Source organism: Gopherus evgoodei, chromosome 2 (assembly GCF_007399415.2).
Source record: "Gopherus evgoodei ecotype Sinaloan lineage chromosome 2, rGopEvg1_v1.p, whole genome shotgun sequence".
Taxonomy (NCBI): Eukaryota; Metazoa; Chordata; order Testudines; family Testudinidae; genus Gopherus; species Gopherus evgoodei.
This window is the reverse complement of record NC_044323.1, coordinates 219,008,513-219,027,260: the sequence shown is the minus strand read 5'-3', so window position 1 is coordinate 219,027,260 and position 18,748 is coordinate 219,008,513. Positions and strand designations below refer to the sequence as shown.

The following is an 18,748-nucleotide window of genomic DNA, read 5'->3' as shown; positions in this document are numbered from 1 at the left end:
TGCTTCCTGGGAGCCATGGTAAGCGCTGCTGGGACCCCTCATCTGCTCTTGCACCCCAACCCCCTGCCCCAGCCCGGAGTCCCCTCCTGCACCCAAACTCCCTCCCGAGCTGCTTCCTGCAACCCTCCCCAGCCCAGAGCCCACTCGTGCACCCAGCCCTTCATCCCTGGCCCTAGCCGGAGCCTTCACTTCCCCTGCACCCCAACTCCCTGTCCCAGGCTGGAGCCCTCTCCCGTACCCCAAGCCCCTCATCCCCAGCCTCACCCCAGAGCCTGCATCCCTAGCCAGAGCCCTCACCCCCCTCCTGCAGAGGTAGAAAACATCATCACCACAGTGATGAATCCAAAACAAAAAGACAGAGTAGATAGACATTATCCAAAATGTCTGGGAACATCCAAAAACATCCTGATTAGATTAGGATCTAAACTCATGCAGAGAAGGGCTGGGCCAAGACTTTAAACAATAGAAGCCTAAGTTATTCTCCTAAATCTATATTTAAGCACTTAAGTCACCTGATCTTTTTTTTTTTTTTTTTAAGGAGAATGGGCAGGGAAAAAAATGGACCACCCACAGCTTGCATTGAATTGAGAACAGTACATTTATAATTTAGTCATAGGTGATGCAGGTAGTGAGACCTACAGTTAAGGCTGACAGACCCTTTCCACTCTAAAAACCTTTATTTTCTGTTGCTTACAGCCATTTGGGCTAAAATTTCCAGTCCAGGTGTCTGCCTCTATCTTTTGTTGTCATTCCCACTGGTGTAAAGTAGATATAAAATGCCCCATGCTTAATTTACATCCACTTCTCTCTTAGTCTACCCCAGGGGTCGGCAACCTTTCAGAAGTGGTGTGCCGAGTCTTCATTTATTCATAATTTAAGGTTCCGCGTACCAGCAATACATTGTAACGTTTTTAGAAGGTCTCTTTCTATAAGTCTATAATACATAACTAAACTATTGTTGTATGCAAAGTAAATAAGGCTTTTAAAATATTTAAGAAGCTTCATTTAAAATTAAATTTAAAATGCAGAGCCCCTCAGACCAGTGGCCAGGACCCAGGCAGTGTGAGTGCCACTGAAAATCAGCTTGAGTGCCGCCTTCGGCACGTGTGCCATAGGTTGCCTACCCCTGGTCTACGCAGAGGCTAATGACATCCTCAAGTGCAAAGCAGTGGAGAATCAACCTTGATATATATGAGCTCTATGAAGACAATAAACATGGAACCTCCCAATGCTATATTTAGAGTCACTCTTCAGAAAGGAATGGCACCTTGAGCATGAGAGGCCTTAGCCTATTAGCATATGCAAATATGAGGCAATCTTTTAGATTTCTAAATGCTGGAATACTTTTTCTGATTTGATACCAATGTGGTTTTTCTGGCAGCAGACTCCTGTAAGACCCTCTCTTGTCAGCACTGTATGTTTATTTAGGCTCTAAACCTTCACATTTCATTACGAAGGTCAGTGGATTCCGTAGAAGCTGACAGAATCTTTCTGGTAGAGTTGCTGATTTCCTTGCTGAGGGATGAATCAATCCAGAGAGCCTCTAATTTGCAGAATAGGAACATCTCCATGTAATTTAGGGGATAAGTAAAACATCTTTCTTTATCAAAACATAAACAAGATAGGTATGACACACCTTAGCATGGATTTTATGTGAACCAAGTTCTACTACCTCATTCAAAGTTTCATCATGGCATCTAGCTTTTCAAAGCTGGCATCACCTTCCACATCAATTTTTTTTCCATTAGGGCACACACCTATGTTTGGATTAAAGTGAAATTTGTTAGGGTTAAATGATACTTTTGCCTGGGGTGCCTGAGTGAGAACTTCTGACAATCTTAAGGATTTAAGACCTGTATCTGACATGCTTGGAGTATGAATGTTAAGCTTTCCTTTGCTTTCTTAACATTTTACTTTTATTATGGAGCATGACATTTACTGGTGTTGCATGGTTGTGAAGAATTAATCATCATGAAATAAATTGCCCATCAGAAAGGAGAAGATCATTGAAATATTCATTATGGCAGCATACTATACAGGATGATGTACTTTGAAGCTGTTGCTAGTTTTTAGTCATGAAGCATTACCTTAAATCCCTGCTACTGCTTCAAAATGGCTTTCACTTTGTAAAGCCATTTTGGCTATAACCTGTATAAGCTTTTTCATAGATTCATAGATTCATAGACTCTAGGACTGGAAGGGACCTCGAGAGGTCATCGAGTCCAGTCCCCTGCCCTCATGGCAGGACCAAATATTGTCTAGACCACCCCTGATAGACATTTATCTAACCTACTCTTAAATATCTCCAGAGATGCAGATTCCACAACCTCCCTAGGCAATTTATTCCAGTGTTTAACTACCCTGACAGTTAGGAACTTTCTCCTAATGTCCAACCTAAATCTCCCTTGCTGCAGTTTAAGCCCATTGCTTCTTGTTCTATCCTTAGAGGCTAAGGTGAACAAGTTTTCTCCCTCCTCCTGATGACACCCTTTTAGATACCTGAAAACTGCTATCATGTCCCCTCTCAGTCTTCTCTTTTCCAAACTAAACAAACCCAATTCTTTCAGCCTTCCTTCGTAGGTCATGTTCTCAAAACCTTTAATCATTCTTGTTGCTCTTCTCTGGACCCTCTCCAGTTCCTCCACATCTTTCTTGAAATGCTGTGCACAGAACTGGACACAATACCCCAGTTGAGGCCTAACCAGCGCAGAGTAGAGCGGAAGAATGACTTCTCCTGTCTTGCCCACAACACACCTGTTAATGCATCCCAGAATCACATTTGCTTTTTTTGCAACAGCCTCACACTGTTGACTCATATTTAGCTTGTGGTCCACTATAACCGCTAGATCTCTTTCTGCCGTACTCCTTCCTAGACACTCTCTTCCTATTCTGTATGTGTGAAACTGATGGTTCCTTCCTAAGTGGAGCACTTTGCATTTGTCTTTATTAAACTTCATCCAGTTTACCTCGGACCATTTCTCCAATTTGTCCAGATCATTTTGAATTATGCCCCTGTCCTCCAAAGCAGTGGCAATCCCTCCCAGTTTGGTATCATCAGCAAACTTAATAAGCGTACTTTCTATGCCAACATCTAAGTCGTTGATGAAGATATTGAACAGAGCCGGTCCCAAAACAGACCTCTGCGGAACCCCCACTTGTTATAACCTTTCCAGCAGGATTGGGAACCATTAATAACTACTCTCTGAGTATGGTTTTCCAGCCATTTATGCACCCACCTTATAGTATCCCCATCTAAGTTGCATCACTTGCTGAAGAATTTCCTGAGGGCAAATTCAGAGGTGTTCTGTAGAATCTCTTGCAGTCAGAGTCCCTTAGATTTACTTAAGTGCCCTCTCTGAAGTATAAGGGAATCCAAGTTGATGTAATTTAAGAACCAACCAGCCAGAAGAAAGTGTAAATTAAAGTAGGAATGTCCTGCTTTAATTCCACCTTTTTATGCTATCCTGTTAGTGGCCAAAAGAGAGGAGTAGAGCAATTAGACTTCTTTATACACAGACTCAGTGGAACAAATTCAGAAATGAGTGTGTATGTGCAGGATGGGTAAAATGACTTACACGTTGGTCCGTGGGTGTGAACCTAAGTGAGTCAAAGCATGTAATAAATAACTTCAGAGAGTATATTGATGTACCATACATGATGAAGAGGTGGGGGAGAAGTGTAAATTATACCTATATTAGACCTCTATATTTTCTTAAGTATCAGAGGGGTAGCCTGTTAGTCTGGATCTGTAAAAGCAGGAAAGAATCCTGTGGCACCTTATAGAGTAACAGACGTATTGGAGCATGAGTTTTCGTGGGTGCATCCAACGAAGTGGGTATTCACCCATGAAAGCTCATGCTCCAATGCATCTTTTAGTCTATAAGGTGCCACATGACTCTTTGCTTCTTTTATATTTTCTTAGGCTCACTTAAGGTCTAATTCAGCTCCCGTTGAATTTTAGATTTTCTTCCATGATTCTTGGCCCTTTTTGCCTCCTATCTTTGGAAAGTGCTGAACAGTCACTGTGAAATTCAGCCCCCTTTTAATGTGTCTCAGGTTAAGCATCCAAAAATCGAGGCATACAGAGTCACAAGACGTTTTTTGGAAAATCTTGATGTATTCATGTTCTAATGAGTCAAAGGGACATTACTCAAGGGTGTCAGAAACTAACCTTCCTCAGCAACAACCCCATGCAACATCTCTGATCTTCAAACTTGTCATTGCAAACTCTGGAAAAATCAAACCAACTCCCCCCAACAAATAGCTTTTTGCTAGTCTCGCAGAAAGCCAACAGAGAGATTCTCATATGCTGAATTCCCATTTTCTTGTTTTTCAGATGGGTTCCTATCTTGTTAATGCAACATTCCAGTCCAAAATAACAGAAGGGGAAGATATTATTGTTGGAATGATTTATACAGTGTTTGGTAAGTATGCTTTCATGGTAAGTATGTTTTGGAGCTTTACCTGAGTTATTTCATGATTATTATTTCACATTTCAAAGGTTTGATGAGAATGTAGAGGGTCTGGAAATGGAGTTAATTACTGACACGTGTTACTTCAAAGTTTTAATAACAATAAAATAATAGATTGACCTAATTACAACTTCCATAACATTAATTAGTGACATATTTTTCGTCAAAAATAAAGTACCTATTCAGTTTTAATCTACTCTAATAGTTTGACAATAATAACAGTGTTAACTTTGGAAGCCATGAAATATTTTTAAGAATGATTTACTGTAAAATATTGTGTGGTTGGTTCAACTTATACCAGCTGAGGTTCTGCTTAGCACTGTTTTGGATTTCTGGTTATGGTATTAACATTGAATCCTTAAATCCCAATCCAGCATCAAAATCTAGTAGTGCAAACCCCTGTATGTGTGAAGAGTCCCAGGAAAGTCAGTGAGACTCCTCATGGGCACAGTGGCCCATGAAAGTAGATCCAGATGCAAGTTCAGAGCCTTAAACACGAGCAATGAAGCCAAGTTACTCCTGGAACTGTAACACTGAATTTCTCTGCATCTAAAATCCTCAGTCATTGACTTCACTAGATTTGACTCTAGTTATACCATTGGTGAATATGGTCTTATGAATTCTTTATGGGTAAGAAACAAAATGCATATTCTAGCTGAGAAAAAGCCAGATCCTTGGTGGTAGCTGAACTGCATACAGCACAAATTGCATGGAGATAGGGGAGAAAGTGCCTTAAAATCACTCTTTCAAACCTGATACTGCTCATATTGTATGCAGGGACAGTCTACCTGGTAACTGCTTTAATTTATGACTACTGACAGCCAGGGATTAGTATGATGTAGAAAGAATGAGGAGTACTTGTGGCACTTTAGAGACTAACAAATTTATTTGAGCATAAGCTTTCGTGGGCTAAAATCCACTTCGTCAGATGCATGCAGTGGAAAGATGATGTAGAAGGATCCCTTTCTCCTCTTCCCCACTACATTGTCAGCAGGGAATTATGTAGACATCTTTACATTCATTGTATACAACTGGAGGACCTACTTTATGCTAGTATGATCTTCCCAGCGATGGATGCTGGCTTTTGAGCTGTGTGATGCAAATTCTCGTGGGAGAATTTGATCGCTAGTTTCTGCTTTCTGTGAACCAAGTCAAGTGTTTCAAATGCAGAAACTGAGGGTTGTCTGTAAAGAACATCTCCTTCTAAACAACATCACCCCTCAAGACAAGGAGCACCAGTATAGTACATCGGTCCTGCTTCATGGCTGGAAAAGCAAATGAAGAACCTGAGAGGAGAATTGTGGCATGACTGGCCATTGGAATGTAATTGGAAATCTAACTCTTTTTGTAGCTTTGCACAAACTGGTATATATATATATATATATATATATATATATATATATATATATATATATATATATATATATATATATATATATATATATATATATATATATATATATATATATATATATATATATATATATTATAAAGTACTGTCTGATTAGAAACAAATACGTCAGTCTTGCTGTTTGCTCATTGTAGGTGAAAACTAGAATTTTCTGGTGATGCTTTCATTCTGTTTCTGATGTTCTGCATGCAGATCATCCTCAACAAAGCAAGGTGCAAACTTGCTCTTTCTGGAAAGTGAACTGCACATGAAATTGTGAAAATTCCATCTACTTCAGCAGTATATGTTATGCCCCCTCTCCCACCTTTTGCTAGAAAGGCATTCAGCAAGGTGTGTTGCCTACTAACTTATTTCTTCTATTTTCCCTTTCAGATCCCATGATAGCCAACCCTTCTCAGATCACTAGCTCACTTCAGTGTGACTTTACAGCATGCACTATGTTAGTGGTGTCACAGCTGCTCCAGGACCTTGTAAGAGAAAGGAGCCAGCCTATTGGGCAGGGGGGTGTCAGGTAAGTTGCTTTTAAAAGAAGTACTGTGCAACTTTTATGTTAGATATAATTTTATAAGTTATTCAATTCCCCTCTCCCTCCACAATTTAATAACTAAAAAGCTAACAACAAAGCTGACCTTCCCTAATATCCATGCTCCAGCAGAGTCCTAAAGTAGCTGTGACATCCACATGGTGCATGCTGGGATATCATATCAGAGCTTGAACTGGTAATCCAAACAGGGCTGGGTGCTGTGGGACCTTGAAAGCAAACAGAAAAGGTGCGTTGTTGTTATGGAGCCAAGTTATGATCGTAGACCGGCTACTGAGAACATTCAAGTATTACTAAAGTGGATGGAATTTTCATAAGCTAGTTGCAGTCCATTTTGACAAGTGAAAGTAATTCTAATGTTTAAGTTCCCATGCCTTCAATGGCCACATGTGATCTCATACTCTCAATGTCGCAGCCCTAAAGCCTATGCTCAAACATGGCATCTGTTTGGCCAATTGTCGGTCAAAAGGTCACATTGGTACCGTGTGCAACACCATAGTGCCATGTGCCTATTCCCACTCTTTTCCCTGGTCACGTAAGAGTCAGGCTAGCGCTGTGTGCAAAAATTACCAATGTGCCTGTTCTCGAACCTTCTTTCGGTCACAAGGTTAAGTTGGTACTGTGTGCAAAAGCATAGGGCTGTGTGCAAAAGTAGTGTGCCGGGTGCAGCTCCCATTGACAAAGAGGGCACCAGCTCGGAACCTGGTTAGTGAAGGAGCTAGGGACCAATCAGACGCTGACACGAGTAAGAGTCTTTGAATAAAACTAAGTCTCGTGCCAAAAATGGCAAGAGTATCCATGATCACCCTTCCAGTCAGGCTCTCCTCCGGATTTAGCCAGCTCATGTCGTGTCGTTTTAGTTTTTTCGATTACTTCCCCTCCCCAATTCGCCGTGTTCTTGGTGTCTGTACTGCTGGTCAGCTGTGCCTAGAGCGTGCTGTAAATACTCTGTTTAACTTCTGCCCTTTTTCCCCTCCCTTACTTGATACCAAGTTGTGTATATAGTATATGAGAGTTGAATTGTCGTATTGATTGCTGTTGTGATTAATTGTTGTATTTTACAATATTTGGTTAATGTGCGCACAGTTTAGTTTTGTGTATCTGCTCTGGTTTTTTAGTGAGCAGTTGATTATAGACTGCTTGGTTTCTTGTTTTTGGATGTAAATAGACTGTTTCAAGTTGTGTGTGTATTCTTGTTCTGATAGTATTGTTAGTTGGTAAAAGTGCTCCTCTCCAGCCCATGTTGCAACTCATTCCCCATTAATAAACAACCACTTGGTTTTGAATTACAATCTGTTTCCGTTTTAATTTTCCTCTCTCAATCAAATCCTTACCCGAACCTGCATTGGTCTCGGACACTCAGATCATGTCTCCTGTAGAGATTATATCATGAAATATTTGGTAGAACTGCTGGAAAAATGGAAAAACTATTTCACAAAAAGCTTACTATTTCAAAGGTGTTCCCATTCTATAAAGTTCGAATCAAAATTTGTGGTAAAATATATTTTAAAATGTTGATATTTTGAATGTTAGGTCCCCCTTTTGTCTCTAAATGAACAATACCCAGTTTTTTCTTCACTTTTTCATTTGTCCCTTTGTGTTTCCTTCTTCCACTCTAAGTTTTCAAAAGTTAAAGAATTTTTCAAAAATTGCAGTGGCAAAAGGAATTTTTTTTTTAAAATGGAAGAAGTCAATATGTATTAATCAGATCAGGATATTGTTCATTCTGTGCTTTCTCTGTGTGTGTGTGTGTGTGTGTGTGTGTGTGTGTGTGTGTGTGTGTGTGTGTGTGTGTGTGAGAACCACGTGGGTGCATGTGGGAAATCTGACATTTCAAAATGGTAACATTTTTGGGTTTGATGAAAAATAAGGAAAACGTTTAATGCAGTTTTTGAAAAGTTTTCAGGTTAGAAAAGGCCATTTGTATGAAAAACATTTTGAACAAAATGTTTTGACAAGCTGTAATATTATTACAATTGGACTGGATCTGGGGAGGTTTAATCCCTCTTCTCCTCTTCCTTTTCAAGAAAGTCCCCACCCTCAGACACCTGGGATAGGTTTAATAGGGTAGAAAACAGTTTGTTACTGATTATTACAATTCCTTGTTAATCAAAATAACAATAAATCTAGCTAGCATGATCAATATCAAGTGAAAGCAAGATAACCTGTGTGGAACATTTGAAAAACTACTGAGAGGATGAGGGTGGTGGAAATAAAATTCTACTGGATTGGTAAATATAAGGGTATATTAAGTGAACTAAAGCCTCTTACTGCTGTGCTGAAAGGTCAATACTGGGTTCTGGTATTAGAATTTGAATACTTGACTTCCTAACCTAGAAATCAGCATACTACTAGTTAAGTTATACTTTTCTCCACAACTATAAGAACAAGGTTTTATCCTACTCCTTCAGAGCTGGAGAGCAAATTAATATTCTTTCCCTGTTATTCCTGTTGGAATGTTGGAAATAGTATATCGTCTACTAAAATTATATCAGATCCTAAGAAAATGATCTTTTTAATCTGGGGATAATAGAGATATCATTTAAGTTCATTTCTCCATGATTCACTTCGTTTCCTTAATCATTATCGCAAATGAGTTTTAAATAAGGCATTCCTGGGAAGATATACCAAATAAGGAGTATTAAGTGGTCAAAAAAAATTGAGTTGAATTAATTTCATCATCGAAAAAAGATCATCCCATAAACACTGACTAGGTTGGTAATGCATTACTTCTTGCAAAGAGTATTAAAAATGAAAAGCCAATAAATGAAAGTAATGAATTCCTCTTTTTTATTTTATATTCCCCTATAGGAATATGCTCCTTGTGTGGCAACAGTATTCTTCTGTATGTTTCCTACAAGAAAAAGAATTTATTAAAACCAGCAGAATACTTCATGATCAACCTTGCCATCAGTGACCTTGGTATGACTCTGACCTTGTACCCTCTAGCTGTTACATCCAGCCTTTCTCACAGGTTTGTTCAATATGCAAATAGTATTTAACATCCTCTGCACAGACTGAAGGCCTCTGCCAGCAGAGAGGATTGAATTATTTTGCCATTTTTGTAGAAAGGACAAGGAAGATTAATTACAGAGATTGAGAGAAGCATGTTACGTAAGAGCAGCTTTCTGAGCTGCTGGCTGCATTTAGTTTTCTAGTCTGAGGCCATTGCAATTTGTATTCCTCTTGGGAAAGGGGCTTGGGATATTTCTTCCATACAATCACTCTACCTGCTGTCTGAAATCTTCTGTGGGAGGAATTGTAAAAGCTATTGGAATGTAGCTGTTTGCATATTAGATTTGTGGGGTTTTTAAAACAAATCTGAGGCTGTAAATGACTCCTGGGGATTAAATTTAAACCTGGGACTTAAAGTTATGGTTAATGTCCAGTTCACAACTGGATTTCTTTGCAGTTTAGCTCTTCTTTCTCTTGCCTCTACCTCCCTCATCCTTGCAAATTTAATCTAATAGTATTCCATAATACCTGGCTTTTGTGATCTTTACATGGGGCTCAGAATCTCTAATAAATGCCCTTTCTGGATCCAGGACAGTATTTGGTATGCTGTTGAATTTTCCCATGAAAGCTTTTTGGGATTGTGGAGAGGAAAAAGGGGGTGCTCAGAGGATGGCGGAGAATGTGAATCTAGCCACCCCCCCGAGTCTAATTTATTCAGATCAAAGGGATTTAGATACCTAGCTGCCGCTTTGGGTGCTGAAGTCCAACATTTAAGAGCAAATGGCATTTGCAAAACATCAGCTCAGCTGCTGCTGCCGAGCCCTGTAGGTGCCTTGGAGACTTTAGGTGCCTACATTTCAGTGGCTGAACATGCCCATAGCCAAGTCCTGACCTGCCCATCAGCTCTGTGCCTAACTCCTGTCTATGTCCCAGCAGGATTCACGAGATGGCATTCCCCTTTTGGGCCCCATCCAGGAGGTGTGCTCACAGCATGTTGAAATCCACACAAAATGGCTGGAGGATGGAGGCGGGAAGGGGGGGAACCTTCCTGGAGAAAGTGTTGATTTTTTTTGATGAAATTTTTGTTGGAAAAAGGTTTGATAAAGATCAAACAGAACATGACCTCAGGGGGGTGGAACACTGCAAATGTTTTGTTTTGAAATGACTTTGTTATGAAAGGTATTGTACTTTAAAACATACATTATAATAGAATTAAAAAAAAACAAAATTGGAATGAATTTTATCAGAACAAAATATTTTGAAAACTTCATCTCGTAGGAAATTTCCAAACTTTTTTCATTTTCACTCAGAATGGGGGGGGGTGGGGGGGGAAAACCCCTTTGAATGTTGGAATTTCCTGCAGAGCCGCTCGAGGAAGCAGCAAGGTACTATGTCATCTAGCTAAATGGCAAGATTCAAGAGGAAGTCGTTCAAGCCAGATTGTGATCCTTGTGGGAGAGCTTGCACAAAACCCGCCCCCACCCTGCCTAGCTCCAGTCAGGGCTATTGACGGTTTCCTTTCATGACTGTATCACCTCCTGAGCAACCTGCTTCCAAGAGCTACGGTATAAGATCACCTCTTTGAACTGTCCCCTATGACTTGGGGAAGCGGGGGAAGGGAGAGAGGGATTTATGAGATTCCATCTCCTTACTGCAGGACTATTCTCCTAATTAGTGCTACTTTCGGAATGCGTCTCTTATCCTCCCCAGGTCCTTTTCTACACACACACTTGGGGACACTCTGATTTTGGTTTGGGTAGCTTAATTTGGTTTATCTTAAACCAGTTTCTAATCTATTTAAATTAAACTGGAATAAGCTACTCTTATACTGAAATACGTGTCCACACAGGGGACTGCATTGGTTTAACTAAATCAGTTTAAATTCATATCTTTAGTTAAACTGCTGCAACTCTCCATATAGACAGTGCCTAGAAGTGTTGCAGAGGAAGAGAAATGAGGAGACCAGAGTTCTTAGCAGCTGGTGCCAGAGAAAAAGGGGCAAACAGCTTGGCAGAAATGGCTGTATTGAACAGCCTCTCCTTTTTTTTTTTCTTCTCACCTTTCCTCAAAAATGAAGGCAGGCAACAATTTTCTTAATGGCACAAGGATATTCCAGTAAGAACATCCTCCTTCAGTTAACTGCCGACCAAGTATTAACGTCACAGTGATGCTTGCTACTTTCAAATGGTAAATGTCAACATTATAATAATGACCACTACAAAGGACTTTCTACCATCTGCCTTTGAATTACAGGAAGAATGCTGGCATCTAAATCTTGACTCTTGTTTTTGTTTTGTTTGTTTTTCAGATGGCTGTATGGTAAACAAGTTTGCTTGTTCTATGCATTTTGTGGTGTACTTTTTGGAATCTGCAGTCTGTCAACACTAACATTACTGAGTACTGTGTGCTGCCTCAAAATTTGTTTTCCAGCTTATGGTAAATTAATTTCCTTCTCTCTGATCGTTCAGTATTTGTCTCTTGAACAAAGACAGCCCTTGGCTAGTCTGTATCTTGGAGAACGTTTATATAGAAAGGTGTGTTACATGGGGGTGTTAAATGATTATATATCTGTTCTCCCCAGTAATTGAGTTTGGTGCTATATAAACCTAGTTTATTAAATCCAAACCCGCTTATGCTGAGGTAAATGACTCAGAAGAGGACCATGAGGTAACTGTTAAAATGACAGCAAGGTTGGGTTAAGTTGATAATATTTTTAAGATTCATTTTGTACAATTATCTTTGACAGGTATGAGCAGCATTTCAGTACCTTAATTTTTCTGTAAATGGTAGAGATGCATACTATATTCTGTTGACTTTTTCAGATGTTTCCTTATGGTTTCTTTTGTTCATCTACTCAAGTTCTTTCTTTATTACCCTCCTTAGGATAAGAGGAATGCCAGTCAATGTAACATCAAAAAGACAAATATAGCATCAGATTTTACTACTATTCAAAGAACAGCTTTAAAATTCTAGTATCTCATTGTTGTGAGAGTGAAACTTTAGGTGGAAAAGATCCTGTTAATCAGGATTTTACCTTTGGGTCAAACTGTTCTTGTAGTTTTAAAATTTGTTAAAATAAACTTGCTTTTGTGTTAAAATCTCACCGGGTAACTTTTAGCTTAGAAGATGGTTTTACATTTGATTTTTAAATCCCTGAAGATGTTGTGTGGCAAGAAAAATGCACATGATTGTAGTAAGTGTAACCATGCAAATGGTGCCCCCTTTCTTTTATATTCAGTATCAACAGAACTACTTATGCTTAGTGAGATAAATTTTCCAGAACAAAGATTACCTTCTCGTAAATCAAGATGCACACTAACTAACAGTATCTTATTTCTTTTCTTGTCTATGCATGGTGTTGGATTGTTTAAAGAAATTATAATTGTGAGGTTAAATAGTTAATTAATGTGAAAGTGTGTTGAAGCTGCAACATCCCTCTTAAGTACATATAATGTCTTATCATATAAACTGAAAAATGACAGATATAAACATTTTAGGCATGGATCATGAACTCTGACCTACAAGTACTTGGTGCTACTTGTGTGGGGCAAAACATTTAGTAGAATCTCTCTAGGTGACAGCCCTTCTTTAGTTTGAAATCGGGGTGATCATTCTTTAGACTCGTTAGTGTTAACATTGTGTTTGAAAGTCATACTGTGTCTGAACCATTCTAAAATGGAGCACATTTTGAAGCTGCAGGGAGCCAGGTCCTTGACTATGACCAAGGAACGCACAGCACAAGTTGCAGGAACAGGGGTGTAAGGTAACCATGAAACTCCCCTTTGCAATCACCCCTCGCTCCCCCAGTTCTGTACTAATTTATGCTGGTCTGGTTTCCCAGCATAACTCCAAACAGCCTGAGGGTGCCAGTTTTCATGTTAAGGTAATCTGTTTGAGTTCTTTTAAGTTCTCTTGAATATTTCCTTGCATCTTTTATGTTTCCACACAGTGTCAACTGAATTTCAGTGAAGATTGTTTGTTTACTTCATGATATGAGGGAGGATTTGCAAATAGCATAATCTGAAATCTCTGCACTTATTGGACATATGAACTGAAAGCTTGATTTAGTACAAAATCAGCTCGAGTCTCTCTCAGATATACCGTATATTCATTGTATGCAGAAATACCATCAGTGGCACCTCATAACAGCATAAGAGAAATCATCTCAAACTGAAATCAGGAAATAAGAGTTATGGTTTGAGTGTCAGAGATGAGTATTTTCTGAAGTCCCGTGTATGTATTGTATTTGCTCTATTCTGTTTCCCTGGATTTCCTGACACAGCTTATTCCCAAGAAATGCTGCCTCTTCAACCTCCCTTTCTCCAGACGCTTAGACAAAGGTGAACAAGATGGGACCTGAAACATCTTATCTCTGCAGCCCACCCAACTTGCAGTTATTTAGAGTTCAGAATATTGCAAACTCATTTTATGGTGCCTTTAGTTTGAATAACAAGGAGGTTTTTTGACTATTTATATTGTGAATATTATTTATTTATACTGTGCAGAAAAGAACCAGTCTTGTTGAACCAGCACCCCATTGTGCTAGGTGCTATACAGAAAACTAAGACAATTCCTGCCCCCAAAGAATTTATAGTCTAAGTTTAAGACAAATGAAAACAGGGGTGACAGACTGGGAGCACAGGGAAACAATGAGCTAATATTGGCCAGCATGATAGGCAGTGATCTCAGCATGTCTGCTGCTTACTTGTTAAGGCATCACAGGAAAGGAAGAGTTTAATAGGGGATTTGAAGGAAGACTATGAGATAGCTTTGTGGATGTTTATGGGGGCTCCTCCCAAGCATGGGAGGGTAAACAATTGTAATACCCAGTGTCCAATAAAAAGGGCCTTTGTATTGTTTTCTGGCTTGTATAATTAGAATCCATCATACTATTGCGAGCAGTTCTTCACTGATTGTTTCATGTCTTCCAGGGAACAGATTTAGGCAAGAACATGGATGAATCTTGATAGCCTGCGCATGGGCCTATGCAGCAATTTTTGCCTGTTCACCCCTAGCTCACTGGGGAGAGTATGGAGCAGAGCCCTATGGTACAGCTTGTTGCATTGACTGGCATTCATCAAATGTAAACACAGTGGCAATGTCTTACACCGTAGCTCTCTTTGTCTTCTGCTTTATCATCCCTTGTGGGGTAATTGTTACACCCTATACCTTCATTCTGATAACTGTCAAAGAATCCAGAAAAGCAGTGGAACAGCATATCTCAGGTCCCACCAGGATGAGCAACGTGCAGGCTATTACAGTCAAGGTATTTGAAAATTTGTGTTCTCAAGCCACATTCTGCTTGCACGGGCAGCACCATTTAGAGTGCTAGAGGGATCCCGAGAGAGGAATGAGAAAGGAAGGATCATCAGTCCCATTTGTTTCTGAAACAAGTGTGCAATGTTACCTTGTGCAGTTTCACCACATGCAAATGAATTGTTCCTGCAAAACCTCTCATGTGATAGCTGTGAGGTTTCTGTAACCTTTTCTTTAGGCTCTGCTAACAAAGGTGTGGCAAAAGTTTTATTAGCGTTTTGTGAAAATTTCAGACTTTTTTTCTTTAAAGTTCTTGATATTTTACAAACTATTTTGGAAGACTGTAGGATTTCTTTGGAAAACCTGGCTTTAAAAGGGAAAATATATGCTGAATGCAATAAAACTTTGAAACTTTCAGTAGAAAAATGTACTACTTGTAGCATGCATGCAAATTCTGTACCTAAACATACAGTTGCCAGTTATTTCTAAGGAACTCTTAGAGAGTTACATTTTGGCCTTCTGTATTCAGGTCTTTCTTTTGGCTCCCAGGTCCATCTGTCTTTCCCCTTGTTTTCAGGGTTGCATACCTCACTTTCCCCCATCTGTTTGCCTTTAGAGTTCTGGAGAACACTTATCTGACTATTTTCAAAAAATTTGAAACCCAAAATATATTCCTGTCATTCTTAGTATGATATTTTATAGATATTATCCTGATAGGCAAAGAGATGCGCTGTTTTGTAATGACGGACGTGTAGTAACATTGCATTGCAGTGTTTTTTGTAGCATATAGTTTCATTTTAAGATTGCAGTATTACTCATAACAGCTTGGTAGCCTTATCTAGACCAAAAAGAAAATCAGATCACATTAAAGAAGTGAGAAATTGCTAAATAATGAGACCTATGCTATGTGCTCAGGAATCGGTACCAAAGGAAAAGGATTGTGTTTTGACGAGAGGGAATTACTGAGCGTAAACAGGGCTAAACAAATGAGCTGAAAAATGTTTATGCTCCTACAATATCCTGAGAGAATACAAGGTTGAGTAATTCATTTATACTGTTAAAACATATTTTGAAAGATTTTTGCATCTTGGATACTATTGTGTCTATTAGAAGAAATGTAGACCAAATCTGATAAACTTTGATATATTTGGAAAAAGGTTCTGAAGTGAGATATTTTGAGCCACACATCTCACTGTCCCATATGTTAAAAATGGGGCTCCTAAGCTTGAAACAGAAAGATAAATCACAGGTGTTCTCCAGAGGAACTTTGACTTTTGGATAAATCTGAAAAAAACCACTTACATAAAACAAAGATCCGTCTCTCTCAAGTGATTTGGTAGAACCTCAGTCTGAATCATTTACATTAAACTGGAGAATACAGTGCGAGGAACAAGCTTGCATTGGGAAGGTGATGGGCTCTGTTAGCTTTGTGCATTGTTTGTGTCATAAAGAGATGGTTAAGGGTTAATGTCTCTTTTACCTGTAAAGGGTTAAGAAGCTCAGTAAACCTGGCTGACACCTGACCAGAGGACCAATAGGGAGACAAGATACTTTCAAATCTTGGTGGAGGGAAGTCTTTGTTTGTGCTTTTTGTTTTGTTCGTTGTTCGCTCTTGGGACTAAGAGGGGCCAGACGTACATCCAGGCTCTCCAAATCTTTCTGAATCAGTCTTTCATGTGTCAAAATTGTAAGTAATAGCCAGGCAAGGCGGATTAGTCTTATGTTTGTTTTCTCAACTTGTGAATGTTTCTTTTTGCTGGAAGGATTTTTACCTCTGTTTGCTGTAACTTTGAATCTAAGGCTAGTGGGGGTCCCCTCTGGTCTATATGAATCTGAGTACCCTGTAAACCATTTTCCATCCTAATTTTACAGAGCTAATTTTTTTCTTTCCTTAATTAAAAGCTTTCTTTTTAAAAATCTGATTGATTTTCCTTTTTTTAAGATCCAAGGGAATTGGACCTGAACTCACCAGGGATTGGTGGGGGAAAAAAGAAGGGGGATGGTTAATTCCTCCTTGTTTTAAGATCCAAGGAGTTTGGATCTGTGTGAAGCCTCTTAAGGCAACCCAGGGAGGGGAAAGTCTGGGGGGGAAGGAGGGAGGATGGTTAATTTCTCCTTGTTTTAAGATCCAAGGGGTTTGGATCTGTGTTTCCCAGGGAAGGTTTTGGGGGAACAGAAAGTGTGCCAGACACTAAATTCTGGCTGGTGGCAGTGTACCAGATCTAAGCTAGTAATTAAGCTTAGAAGTGTTCATGCAGGTCCCCACTTTTGAATTCTAAAGTTCAAAGTGGGGAAAGAAATCTTAACAGTTTGGAATAGAGCTGGTTGGAGTAACTTCAGTGGAGCCATATTCTTATGGAATATGCAGTTCTGCCAAAATTGAAACACTTTGTGAAATCTGGTCAGTTTCACTTGTGTTTCTTTCAGAAAGCAAACCAGACAAATCCAACAGTCAGAACATCCCATTTTGAGAATTTGAACAAAAACATTGAAATGTTTCATTTCAAAATGCTTTTGGTTTAAAATGACTCTTTGTTCTGCAATTTAAATTTTGTATTATGTAGTCTAACCTAACACACAATTTTTAAAAGTGGAAACTGAAACAAAAATTTTTTGTTTAAATGAAATATTTTAAATGATGGAAGGGAAGAAAACAAACCTCAGAATTTTCTTCCTATTCAGAACAAAGCCAAATTTCGATATCTCAATATCTTTTGCAAAACAGAACTTCCATCCTCTGTTCAGCTCTAGTTTGGAGCTTTGCTTGGGCATATACTTTACCTCTTGTTTCTGCCTACTCCGTCTTCAGTGCCCTGTTTGACATTGATCCTAGGCAAGATAATGGAGCAGCTGATACAGGACTCAATAAAGAATGAAAGGAGGGTATATATAACTAATGCAAATCAACATCGGTTTCTGGGAAGGAGATCCCGTCAAACTAATGGTATCATTTTTTATTTTTTTTAAGAGATCACAGGTTTGGTTGATAAAGATAATAGTGTTACTGTAATATACTTCGGCTTCTGTAAGGTGTTTTTCTTAGTACCACATAACATTTTGATTAAAAGAACTAGAATGATATAACATTAACATGGCACATATTAAATGGATTCAAAACTGGCTAACTGATAGGTCTCAAAATATAATTGTAAATGGGGAATCATCATCAATCAGATATGTTTCTAGTAGGGTCCTGCAGGGATTGGTCTTGGCCCTACACTATTTAACATTTTTATCAATGACCTAGAAGGAAATATGAAATAATTGTTGTCAAAGATTGCAGTGGACACAAAAACTGGGGGAGTGGTAAAAAATGAAGAGGACAGGTCAGTGATTCAAAGCAGTCTGGATTATTTTGTATGCTGTGCGGAAGAAAAAAATGTAGGCTATGCTTACATGATGGGGGACTCTATCCTGGGAAGCAGTGACTCTGAAAAAGATTGTGGGTGGTGGTGAGTAACATGCTGAATATGAGCTCCTAGAACAAAACTGTGTCCAAAAGGGCTAATGCAATCCTTGGATGCATGAACAGGTGAATGTTGAGTAGGAGAATAGAGCTTATTTGACCCATATCTTTGGCACCGGTGCAACCACTGCTGGGACAGTGTGTCCAGTTCTGATGTCCACAGTTCAAGAAGGATGTTGATATATTGGAGAGGGTTCAGACAAGAGCCACAAGAATGATTAAAGGATTAGACAACAGGCCTTACAGTGATAAACTTAAGGCGCTCAAACTATTTAACTTAATAAAAATGAAGATTAAGGGCTGACTTGATCACAGTCCATATATACCTATCTCGGGGAAAATATATAATAATGTGCTTTTCAGTCTAGCAGAGAAAGATATGACATGATCCAATGGCTGGAAGTTGAAGCTAGACCAGTTAAGATGGGAAATAAAATGTATATTTTTATCAATGACAGTAATTAACCACTGGAACAGTTTACCAAGGGTAGTGGTGGATTCTTCATTACTGATAATTTTTACATCAAGATTGGATACTTTTCTAAAAGATCTGCTCTAGGAATTATTTTGGGGGAGTTCTATGGCCTATGTCATACAGGAAGTCAGACTAAATGATCACAATAGCCCCTGCTGGCCTTGGAATCTTT

At 39.1% G+C, this 18,748-nt stretch overlaps 1 pseudogene; it reads left to right on the top strand.

Annotated features, from left to right (window-relative positions):
• The window catches only part of LOC115646750, a 74,557-nt pseudogene that overhangs the window by 35,572 nt on the left and 20,237 nt on the right, over positions 1 to 18,748 (top strand).